Below are 10,991 nucleotides of genomic sequence, written 5' to 3'. Positions count from 1 at the left end.
CTAAGCAAGGGTTCTCCAAAGTCAGTCCTGGCGGGTCGGATCCATGCCAGATATTTAGCATATCTCCATTTAGGTAAATGTAGTTATCTTAAAAATCTGGCATGGATCTTCCCCTCCAGTTCTGACTTTGGAGAAGCCTGGCCTACGCTGAGCCAGGCCTGAGATGTGGCCAGTTATGTCTTTTTAATCTCCTCTTTCTTAGGTCTTGAAATGTCACTGTAACACCCCATTGGCAGCTACCACCTTTCCAGGGCCTGTAGTCTTAGGGGCACCAAAATACGTTGACTGCAACCAGGCAGTTTTAGATATGAGCCCAGTAAAACCCAAGTCTCCTTGTAATACTTGCAAAATCAACTGCAAAACAGGAAGTTCACACACTGTGCTCCATGAAGACATCTGAAAGCCTCACTGGAGAGACAGCTGCAGAGCCTCTATTGGCTTGTGGTTCTTTGATTTTTCCAGGTGGGCGATCTTAACTGGACTTTTCCCAAAGGTGAGTGTAAGCCCTGAACTTAAAGTAAAGGGACAAACCTATGGCTTATTGTATACACTGACCATGCCACCTGCACTGTTCAATAAAAAAGAATTTGAAAAAAAATAAAGTAAAGGGACACCAATGTGAAACCAAGACCAGCACATTGATAAGCGTGGCTCAAATCCACCCGAGTGACTTACCACACTCACCTATAGTTACTCAGTAAGAAGTCAGCCGGACAGTGGAGAAGAATAAACAAGGTATTTTTATTAGGCTACAAACTCCCATATGAGAGGGCCCTGTCCGACCACACCCCTAAGAGTGCGCCGAGAGGACTAACTCATATCATCACAGCAATACATTATAACATGGTACAGCAAAGCAAACACGCCCCTTCTGGAAAAGTACTGAACCCCAGAGAGGGGAACAATGGCCTCATACAAGAGGCATCTGCACCTGCAGGAGCAACATTTGGCTATCTCTGCCCAAGGCCGCGGAGCCGGGCCTCAGCGTCTCTGGTGCATGAGAACATTACAGATAAGGAACGTGTTAGTTCCGGCCACAGTTAGCTAAGAAACGAAAAACTGCTGCATTAGGGTTTTTCCTATTCCTACGGGAGGGGGGATGAGCGAGTGCGACTCGCAGACACAGAGGAATACTCAAAATGGAGGCACACAAGCTAAGCTAAGGAAACTGAATATCACCACACGCATAAATGAATAACCTTATGAAGAGTAAAATAAACGCAAAGGCATAAGTGAATACTTCATTAGTTAGACACATGATGCTAACCTGCATATGTAAATGTTAATGGGCGGGGCATCGGAGAATGAAACCTATCAGACCCTCCTTTTAGCATCATTTGGCTAACTGGAGCGTAGCCTTTATTAGCTAAAAAGGTAGCATCTTTACACTCCATTCTAGGGGCGGGGAACACTTCAATCAAAAATATCATCATCAATAAGCATCAACCAACGAATATCAGGAAGTTCAATTGTATTAGAAGCAGGATATTGTCCAGTCACTTTTCTTGGTGGTCGCAAATTACTGGCACACATAGAGCAACAAGGGGGAAGGCAGTAAATGCAAAGGCAGCATGTCAGTAGCACACCCACTACTCCTGCAATCCCCATTAGAATCTTCCAGCCCCACGAGGAGAAAACACCCCAGAGCCACCCCTTTAGTGACCATGTTCCAGTGTCCTGATGAAGTTCAGTCGCTAATCTATGAAGTTTCTGTACCGCTAAGTTAACGGTGGGGGCTGAATTAGGAATATACACGCAGCAAGATGTCCCAATGACGCGGCAGGCTCCACCCCTATCAGCAAGGATGACGTCTAACACCATCCTATTTTGGATCGTAAATAATCTCATAGCCTGCATCTCAACAGACATATTAGCGGCAATGGCAGCTTCAGTGTTCACTACTTTCTCCATTACCCTCGATAATCTACGGATAGCCCTGCTGTTAAATATCGGACCCCAGAACGACAGTAAACCCTTAGAAAAATCTGTCCATTGTTGTAGAGAGGTGTCGGTCTGATCTACATCCTCAACTTGGAGCGCCCTCCTTATGCGCTGCTCCGGCAGACTAGTAAACCTACGATGAGTCTTATGGTAGTCTGAGGGTGCCACATAGACAGGTGGAAGCAGATAGGCCAGGTAACAGACCCCACCCCAACCCTCAGGCAGCCACAGGTACCCATTGTCTCCACAGACAAAGTAGATATTTGGAGGTGTGACTAAAGAAGGACTAAAGGGCAGGCGAATCGATGCAGTCACGTTGCAAGAACTGTTCCCAACCTTTATAGGGCCCCTCCCTATGATGCAAAAGAATGGTGAAGGCCCCACAACTGCTAAGGGCATCAAAGAATGACTGCTACCGTTCGTTGCTGGGGGGTGTCTATATGACAGAGAAGAGTTCAACTGTAGAAAACTCTCCCGAACTTTGTCAGTGTCATTTGGAGTCATGAATCGCCCTACTTTCTTCGAACATGTCTCCAAAAATGTTTGGTCAAAACGTCCGTCAGTAAACAGCTGTCCAAGAGAAGAAGTGGGCATAGGGCGTACTCGCATTGTCATAGTAGATCCTCTATTGGGTAGTCGGGGAGATAGAAAATCGGGTTGCTGGAAATATTTCACCATACCAATCAAGGTGTACCAACCACACAACTATTCACCGGTGTCAGGGGAAGAGCCAGAAATCTACCTTTCTATAAGCAGCAGAAGGTAACAACCCACAAACCCAACAACCGGTCACATTATATACTGCATGAGCATGATGTAGAGTCTTAATAAAAACATTATCTCGATAACCTTTTCGTAAGCATTGTTCACCATAATCAACAGTAATCATATTATGTTCGGGAATGGCAGAAGGTGTGAGAGCAAACACATGTACGGGATAGGCTTTGTCCAGGAAAAACAATATTCCAAGAATCAGTATGAATGCAATAATCAGTATTATGACGGACACAATTTTTCCTTTGCGTGGTAAAGCTAACCATGGGGAATCAGGCTCTGGTCTACGAGGAGCCGCAAAAGGCTGCTCCTCCTCAGGGACGGGACGGCCAAAGGGGTACATTTTCCTTAACTAAAATCAAAAAGAAAAAGTAAACTAGAAGTACATAAAAAAAATAGTCTCAGGCACTCCAAAACTGGCCAGAGTGGTTCTTCAACTCTTAGAAAGGGATCTTCGTCCCTGTGTCCGTTAAAGCCTCACAGGTAGACTTCTATTGTTCATTCCCTAATCCCTCGATGGAGTCGCACAGCTACAGCAACTCAGGAGCACTAATCTGGGCCCAGACACAGCTCTAATGTCTCGTTAAACAAAGTCTTCGGACAAGCACCAGGGCTCCTACCAGCAGTCCATCCCTATCTCTAAGCTATCCTGTAAGACATTGTCCGCACCTGTTCCCTATCTAAGCCCTTCTTCCAGTGCTCAGTCCTTCATGCCTTTCTCTTTTCTAGGCCGCAGATTATAACGAGTGCTCCCTCACACTTCAGAATCTGTGAACAGAATGGGGAGGTCTTTGGCAATGACTGCGTCCCCTGATGCCTGCTCTCTGTTATCAGTGGGAACCTCGGAGCTTGCAATCGTATTTTTCCTTCTCTTTACTGTACTCAGCTCCTCTCCCCTCAGTGAAGCATCAGAGAAAGAAGTGTATCTTGGTATCGTTTCACACTCTTGGTCAGCAACGCCGCCTCTCACTCATTCATCATATGGCAATGGCAGTGGAACCTTTTTTTTTTTTTTTTTGAAAACCTTTATTTTGCATCAAATCAGAACAAATACGGGCCTACAACCTACCGGCCGGCCACGGAAACAGTAAAGCACCAATGCAACGTTACGGCGACACAGTAATATCTCTCATTGAAGCAAGCAGTAAAAAGGTTACACTGTAGTTACCGTATTACCATGTCTCAGAATCAGTGAAGGTTAATTTTAAAAGTTTTCATCGCTACCATTAAGAGCAGGTCATATTTCTCCGTACTAATACAATTAAGAGAAAAGAAACAAGGTCCGTGTAGGTGGGACTCACTTTAGACACCTTTACCACACCTTTACCAATCAGCACAGTTCGCAGCATGCAGGTCCCAACCAGAGGATGGCCACAAAATATGCACACCCCTAAAGAGGACGCAACATCCCAACTAATACCACGCTGCCATCCATCCCCCAATATGCCTAACACGGGCCAAGAGGAAAGAAGAAAGCATATAATAGCAAAAAAGGCACCATAGAAAGAAACACGAACTAAAAGTTACCACCCCACCCTACACACATGCAGAGGCTACGGCCTACCCCCCCCCTAGCAGAGTGTTTGTCTCCCCATAACCCGAAATATAGCGAGAGAAGAGAAAATTGAGAAGGAGAAAAAGACAGGGAAAAGGGAAGAAAGAAGAAAGAGTACAGTTCACCTAGAGAAGAGTTCCGTTAGGAAAGAGAAATAAAGGAACATAAATCACAGAAGACCGGGGGAGGGCCATAAGAACATGTCCAAAACTGCCAAAGTACATTATTCCGGCCACCCTTACCCCGACTCCACCACCAATACAGTACCAACATATGAAATCCACCGGCAGTCCATCAGTGTCCCAGCAGTACAAGGAAGACAGTTCCGAAGGGAAAGGGGACACCCTCAACCTTGCCCCGTACGGTAGGATGCAGCGACGCAGTCCAACTGGATCGAAAACGACACAGGTGAAATAAGGGGATGAAGAGGCCTCGTCAGGATAGGAGAATGGTCCCAAACGTTCGTCCAGTCCATTGCCGAGAAAACGTTAATGACACAAGAAGCGTTGCAAGGTGCGGGGTCGCCCCGTACAGCCAGTCCCAACATTCGCCACCATTCCAAGAAAGGGAATTTGTTGTAAATGGTAATGAAGTAGTCAACCAGGGTGTCAAGACAGTAAGGAGTTTATTCAAGTAGAGCGCAGAAAGACCCGACCAACAGGACCGGGATCAAACAGGCAATAAAACGCCGTTAGCATGGAACACTGGCCACGTCAAGGAAACGGGCAGCTCGAGCGCAGCACGAGATGCATGCTGAGGACAGGGGAGAATATAACACATCTCCTTTCCTTAAACAGTGGAAAGAGAAAGCACCTTACAGTAAATTAAGCAAAACACAGCAGAATACAAAAATAAAGATATTGCTTATAACACATAGTTTTCAGTTTAAGAGCAAAAGAAACAAATAGATCAAGACCATGTAAATAGCATTGTAAATAGCACTGCTCAGAATATAAGCTTTCCAAGTAACATAAAGCTATGTAACCCCACTCCTTTCCTTGGATGAGCAATATTTACACAAAATCTTTTAAGTAAGCAGGAGCAACTCTTTTGCGGGTTGGTCTGCAAGCCTCTTCAGCAATAACCTCTTTGGTGACAGGCACATGAGTGGTTGGCTTGGTCTTTTTCTGGTAAAGCGCTACTCTGCGCAGATTCCAGGTTTGCCCATTCTGCAGCCTAACGTAATTACCAGCCACGGACTTCACCTGGTAAGGCCCTCTAAACTTGTTAAACATACTCTGATTCCCGCCAGGTTTTACCTTTACCAAATCCCCTTCAGCAATGTTACTGGGGGCACAATTCCTTGACTTACAGTGACTACCGTTCTCTACTTTCCCATGTAGCCAAGTGGGAATCAACTTAGTACCCGCAGGCCTCCCTCTCATGAGTTCAAAAGGTGTGACAGACATGTTACTATGAACAGTTGTACGGTATGCCCATAACATTTCTTTGATCTCCCTCTGCACAGACCGACCAGCGGCCAAAGCAAGTTGCATAGTGCCTTTTACAAGTCTGTTCACCCTCTCGCACAATCCGTTTCCTTGAGGGTTGTAGAGTGACGTGCGCAGATGCTTTAAACCCAAAAACACAAAATAATTCTCCATGATTGCCGAGGTAAGTTGTGTGCCATTATCTGTTAAAACTACCGAAGGGATCCCTTCACGCCTAAATATCTCATCTAGAACCTTAACTGTGGATTCAGCAGTGATGCTCTTCATAAAGGCCACCTCCACCCACCTTGAAGCCGAGTCCACTAATACCAGAGCAAACTTTTCTGAATCCAGCAGGTCATGAAAAGGTCCTATGAAGTCAACACAGACTTTCTGCCACGCACCATCGTCCGAGACGATCTGTCCCGTAGTACCCTTGCTGGCACGAACCTGTAGCCTCTTTTCCGACTCTTTACATGACTGACATTGCTCCACCCAACTCTTCACCTGTGCATCAACTCCCGGCCACCAGAAGTCAGCCTTAACACGTTTGCCAGTAAGGGTCTGTCCTAGGTGGCCCTCATGCGCTAACGCAATGATACGGGGTCTAAGGGAAACAGGTGGTATGTATTTCTCACCCCGCACAAGGATGAACTCAGTCAGCAAAGAAATTTCATCCTGTAACTGCACGTAAGGTCTGAGTGCGGGTGAGACCGTACTTTGCCTAGATACACCCTCCTTGCACATCTTGATCAAACTCTCCATCACAAGATCCTTTTTCATTTCCTGCATCCATTCCGCCTTGGATATGGAAGAAGGTAAGTCACTCTCTAGATCATCTAAAAACGCGACCACACTCTCAGTCACCAACTCTCTAGGTAGTACTTTAGTGTCAGGCAACCTCGACAAGCAATCAGCAACACTGTTGCACCAACCAGGTAGATATTCCACATTGCACGTAAACTCTTGGACGCTGACGGCTAACCTCGCTAACCGCCCTGAGCAATTCCTAATACCCCCAGGGGCCAAAACTTTCAAGAGTGGCTTGTGGTCCGTTCTGAGTGTGAATGTGATCCCCCACAGGTACACCCGGAAGTACCGAGTGGCCCATGCAGCCGCCAATGCTTCACGCTCTATGACCGAGTAGTTCCTTTCAGTCTCGGTCAAGGAACGCGAAGCAAACGCAACAGTGTTCTGCCTACCATCACCTTTTTGTGTAAGAACAGCCCCAATCCCAACCGAGCTGGCGTCTACAGTGAGGATGGTGTGAAATGACTGTACAAAACTTGAGAGAATGTTAGCATCCACAATATTTTGTTTGATCATTAAAAAAGCGTTCCTTTGGTCAGCTTCCCATGTAAAACCTTTTCCTTTTCTCATGATGGCACGCAAGGGTTCTACCTTTTCTGCAAAATTTTTAACAAACTTAGCGTAGTACTCTACCATGCCCATGAAGGATCTTAGCTTGTCTTTGTCATCAGGTTCAGCCACATTGCATATTGCGCTTACTAGATCCTTCTTTGGCTGAATCCCCAGGCTAGACACATGATACCCCAAATAGTCTACCTCCCCAACAGCAAAAACACATTTCTCCTTGCGCAAAGTCATACCAGCCCTTGAAAGAGCAGTGAGAACTTTGTCAAGAATTGCATTATGGTCATCAACATCTAAACCATAAATCAGGATATCGTCCTGAAAAAATACCACTCTTTTAATGTTTTTCAGGACGTCAGTGATGATTCTTTGAAATGCGCTTGCCGCAGAGCAAAGGCCGAAGGGAAGTCTTTTGAATTGGTATGTTCCTTCCGGGGTGATAAATGATGTGAACTGCTTTGAGTCCGGGTGAAGTTTCACCTGGTGGTATGCACTGCGAAGATCCAACTTCGAAAAAACCTTGCCTCCACCCAAACTTAGAACAATTTCATTTATATTGGGGAGTGGAAAATTGTCCATTATCACAGCCCTGTTAAGACTTCGCATGTCTACACAAAAACGCAAAGAATTGTCCGGTTTTTGTGTGATAGCTACAGGACTTAACCATTGTGTGGCCTCCACAGGTTCTATTATGTTATCATCCAATAACTGCTTGATAATTTTCCTGACTTCATCTCTGGCGGACAAAGGTATTTTCCTCGCAGTGTGTTTTACAGGTGCAACACCCCTCTTTATTTTGATAATATGCTGATAGCCAACAGCTTCCCCCAATTTCTCACTGAAGATGTTCTCATGCCTTTTAAGAATAGCTTCTAAGTCTCCATGAACGCTATTACACTCGTAGTCACTATCTATACACATCACGGGTGGGTCTGCTCTCGGGTTCACCCTTATGTTTAACTCGTACTGATGTAACCATCCCAATATAGCTGGGCCGTGTGGTGATACATAAACCTTCCCTTGAGTAATTCTTCCTTTAAACTTGATAGTGGCCTCAAAGAACCCAAGGACACCAATGCTCACCCCTTGATAACCTCTCAAGGTGATGTCGGATTCGACAAGAGTCGACTCTCTGCAAGAGGAGTTAAACAAGCTCTTTGGAATAATTGTGTACAATGACCCAGTATCCACCATCAAATTTATTACACACCCATTTAATTCAAAATCTGCTTTTGGGCGAGACAAAATAACACCTTCCATCAATTCCTGGCTCCCTGCAGAAATCATCATTACCTCCGCCTCATCATCAGTGGTTTCACTCTCCACTATGGCAACCTTTTTTGAACTATTTGTTCTACACATACGTGCATAATGTCCTTTCTTCCCACACTTCAAACAATCTCTAGACAAAGCTGTACAATTCTTTGAGTCAGCCAAGTGAAAAGGGCTACCACACCTGTTGCATGAGCGTGTGACCTGTCTGAATTTGTTTGGCTGCCCACCCCTATTAAACGAGGTTGTAGCCTTCCCCCCTCTATTTGTCTGTCTCCCTTGTAGTAGGTTAACGCTCTCTGAACTATCTGTTAGCAGGACTGCAACATCTTGCCCGCTGGCGTGCCCATGTTGTATTCTTTTAAGTTCCTTCATACATCTGTCGCTCTCTTCAGCAACCTTAGCAATAGTAATTGCCTCTGTGAGAGTGGGGTTCTTAGCTACCCATAACTTTTCTTGTGTTTTTTTGCTAAGACACTGCACAATCAACTGGTCACGGATCATCTCATCCTGAATATTGCCAAACTGGCACTTCACAGAAAGCTCCCTCAACCTGGACACGAATTCATCAATAGTCTCATTTTCTCTCTGGGGAGCAGTATAAAACTTATGTCTGCGCATTACAACATTTTCTTGTTTTGCAAATCTAGTGTACAATCTAAATAAAGCATCCTTATACACATCATCAATATCTAAGGGGGGATTCGGTAAATATTTGAAAATTCTTTGCCCCTCCTTCCCTAAGGCACCTAGTAACAAGGCCTTTTTCCTGATGGCAGAAAACTTTGTGCCATCTAGGGCTATGATGTAATTTTCAAATGCTTCACACCAATCATCCCATTCCATGGATGGCTCACCTGGGGCACTTAAGAAAGGGACAGGGGCTTGGATGGTATTGCTCACATTCATGGCTAAACTCAGGTTATAGCAAGATAAACAATTTACACACTAAACGGTATAAGTTACCCCGATAAAAGTGTGTGTGCCACTGCAGTTTTGACCGGTAATGTGTATGACACACTGTATTTTAAAGTGAGTGTGTCACTGTTGCCTGTATTTGTCACTGTTGTCTGGTTTTCATGTGATCCTTCATATAAGTGTGTGTGTCACTGCTGTTTCAACCCGCAAATGTATGACACACTGTATTTTGAAGTGAGTGTGTCACTGTTGCCTGTATTTTGCAAATGTCATTTAAAAATAGTTGTCTGTGCTGGTTCAAAATGCACTTCGCCTCGAGTGCTTACTTTTCTAGTTAGCCAAAGTACGTCACTTCTTTGTGCTGGTTCAAAATGCACTTCACCTCGAGTGCGCTACCTTTTTAATTGTCTAAATTATCCTCTACTTCCTTGAGCGCGTTGCCCTTTTAAACGGTCTTTCTCAGTGGTGGGGCTCACCAATGCTGCCTTTCGCTACAGCAAGTGATTTCCCTTTTTAACCACGACGACACTGGGGCGCTGCTGCTCGCGTTGACGGGCTAAGAGCTTACAGTTACTGGTGCTCCGTCACGCTTCACTCAAGGCTGGATTCTTCCCCGGTGAGTTACTTTCCACATACCTTTGAATTAGGCTTACGGTATTTTCAACCCTCAGAGCGATTCCTCTCACTGGATCGCAGGGATTCTTCTTCGGTCGGGTCTTCCGCTATTTTCCTTCCTTTACACGGATGTCCGTCGTCGGTTGCCTTCTCCCTTCTTCGTTCTCCGTCACAAGTCGCCAAAATGTTGTAAATGGTAATGAAGTAGTCAACCAGGGTGTCAAGACAGTAAGGAGTTTATTCAAGTAGAGCGCAGAAAGACCCGACCAACAGGACCGGGATCAAACGGGCAATAAAACGCCGTTAGCATGGAACACTGGCCACGTCAAGGAAACGGGCAGCTCGAGCGCAGCACGAGATGCATGCTGAGGACAGGGGAGAATATAACAGAATTGCATTCCGCTAGCCGCCATTGAGGGATCTTCAAAAAATGGCGCCCGATACCGTCTTGCCAGCCGGAAAACAGCCTCAGACATTCCGGGTCTATCCAGGGGTGTTCCCTCCAGTACGCTTGCAGGATCGGAGTTCCGCGCCGTCTCCATGTCAGCAGAGACCGGGGCAGAGGGGCCACAAGGATGCATCACCGGGTGTGGCGTAGCGGCCAGATGCTGCGGATCGTCATGAACAGACAGGGGGGCCGCGGACAATATCGCGTCCATCCGACCCCCCAGTTCCCCAGCGACGGTGCGCAGGTCAGCCCTCAAGGCGGACAGGGCGCTCAGGATATCACATAGCCGCAATGGCGCCGAGGGGAGAGAGGGCGCAGCATTGTCCTCCAGTCGGTGCAAATGTGTGCAGTGTCGCTCCGCCGGTCGATAGCTCTCCTTGCCAGCATTCCCAATTAGCTCCAGCTGGTTCATGATGAAGTAAGCCCAGACGGGGGGGCGCAGGGCAATAGTTACTATCACCCCCGCAGCAATGCTGTAACAGACCCAGTCCCGAGTGTTTACCTTCGGGGAATGAAGGCAGGCGAGAAGATGGCGCTCGTCCCAGCCCTGCAGCGAAACAAAGTAGCGGCGGAGTCAATTCAGGTCCCAGGGAGTGCTACAATGTTGCTTCTGGGGCTTCTGCGCGCAGGTCGGAGAGAGCGGCAAGCAGGGCTCCAGAATCAA

General features: G+C 46.4%; 1 pseudogene; it reads right to left on the bottom strand.

Annotated features, from left to right (window-relative positions):
• Positions 1 to 1,413: 1,413 nt before the first annotated feature.
• On the bottom strand, positions 1,414 to 3,058 carry LOC147703361 (uncharacterized; annotated as a pseudogene).
• Between the last annotated feature and the right edge of the window lie 7,933 nt (positions 3,059 to 10,991).

The sequence above is a fragment of the Lissotriton vulgaris genome, chromosome 7, assembly GCF_964263255.1.
Source record: "Lissotriton vulgaris chromosome 7, aLisVul1.2, whole genome shotgun sequence".
In the NCBI taxonomy this organism is placed as follows: Eukaryota; Metazoa; Chordata; class Amphibia; order Caudata; family Salamandridae; genus Lissotriton; species Lissotriton vulgaris.
This window is presented reverse-complemented; position numbering and strand designations above follow the sequence as displayed.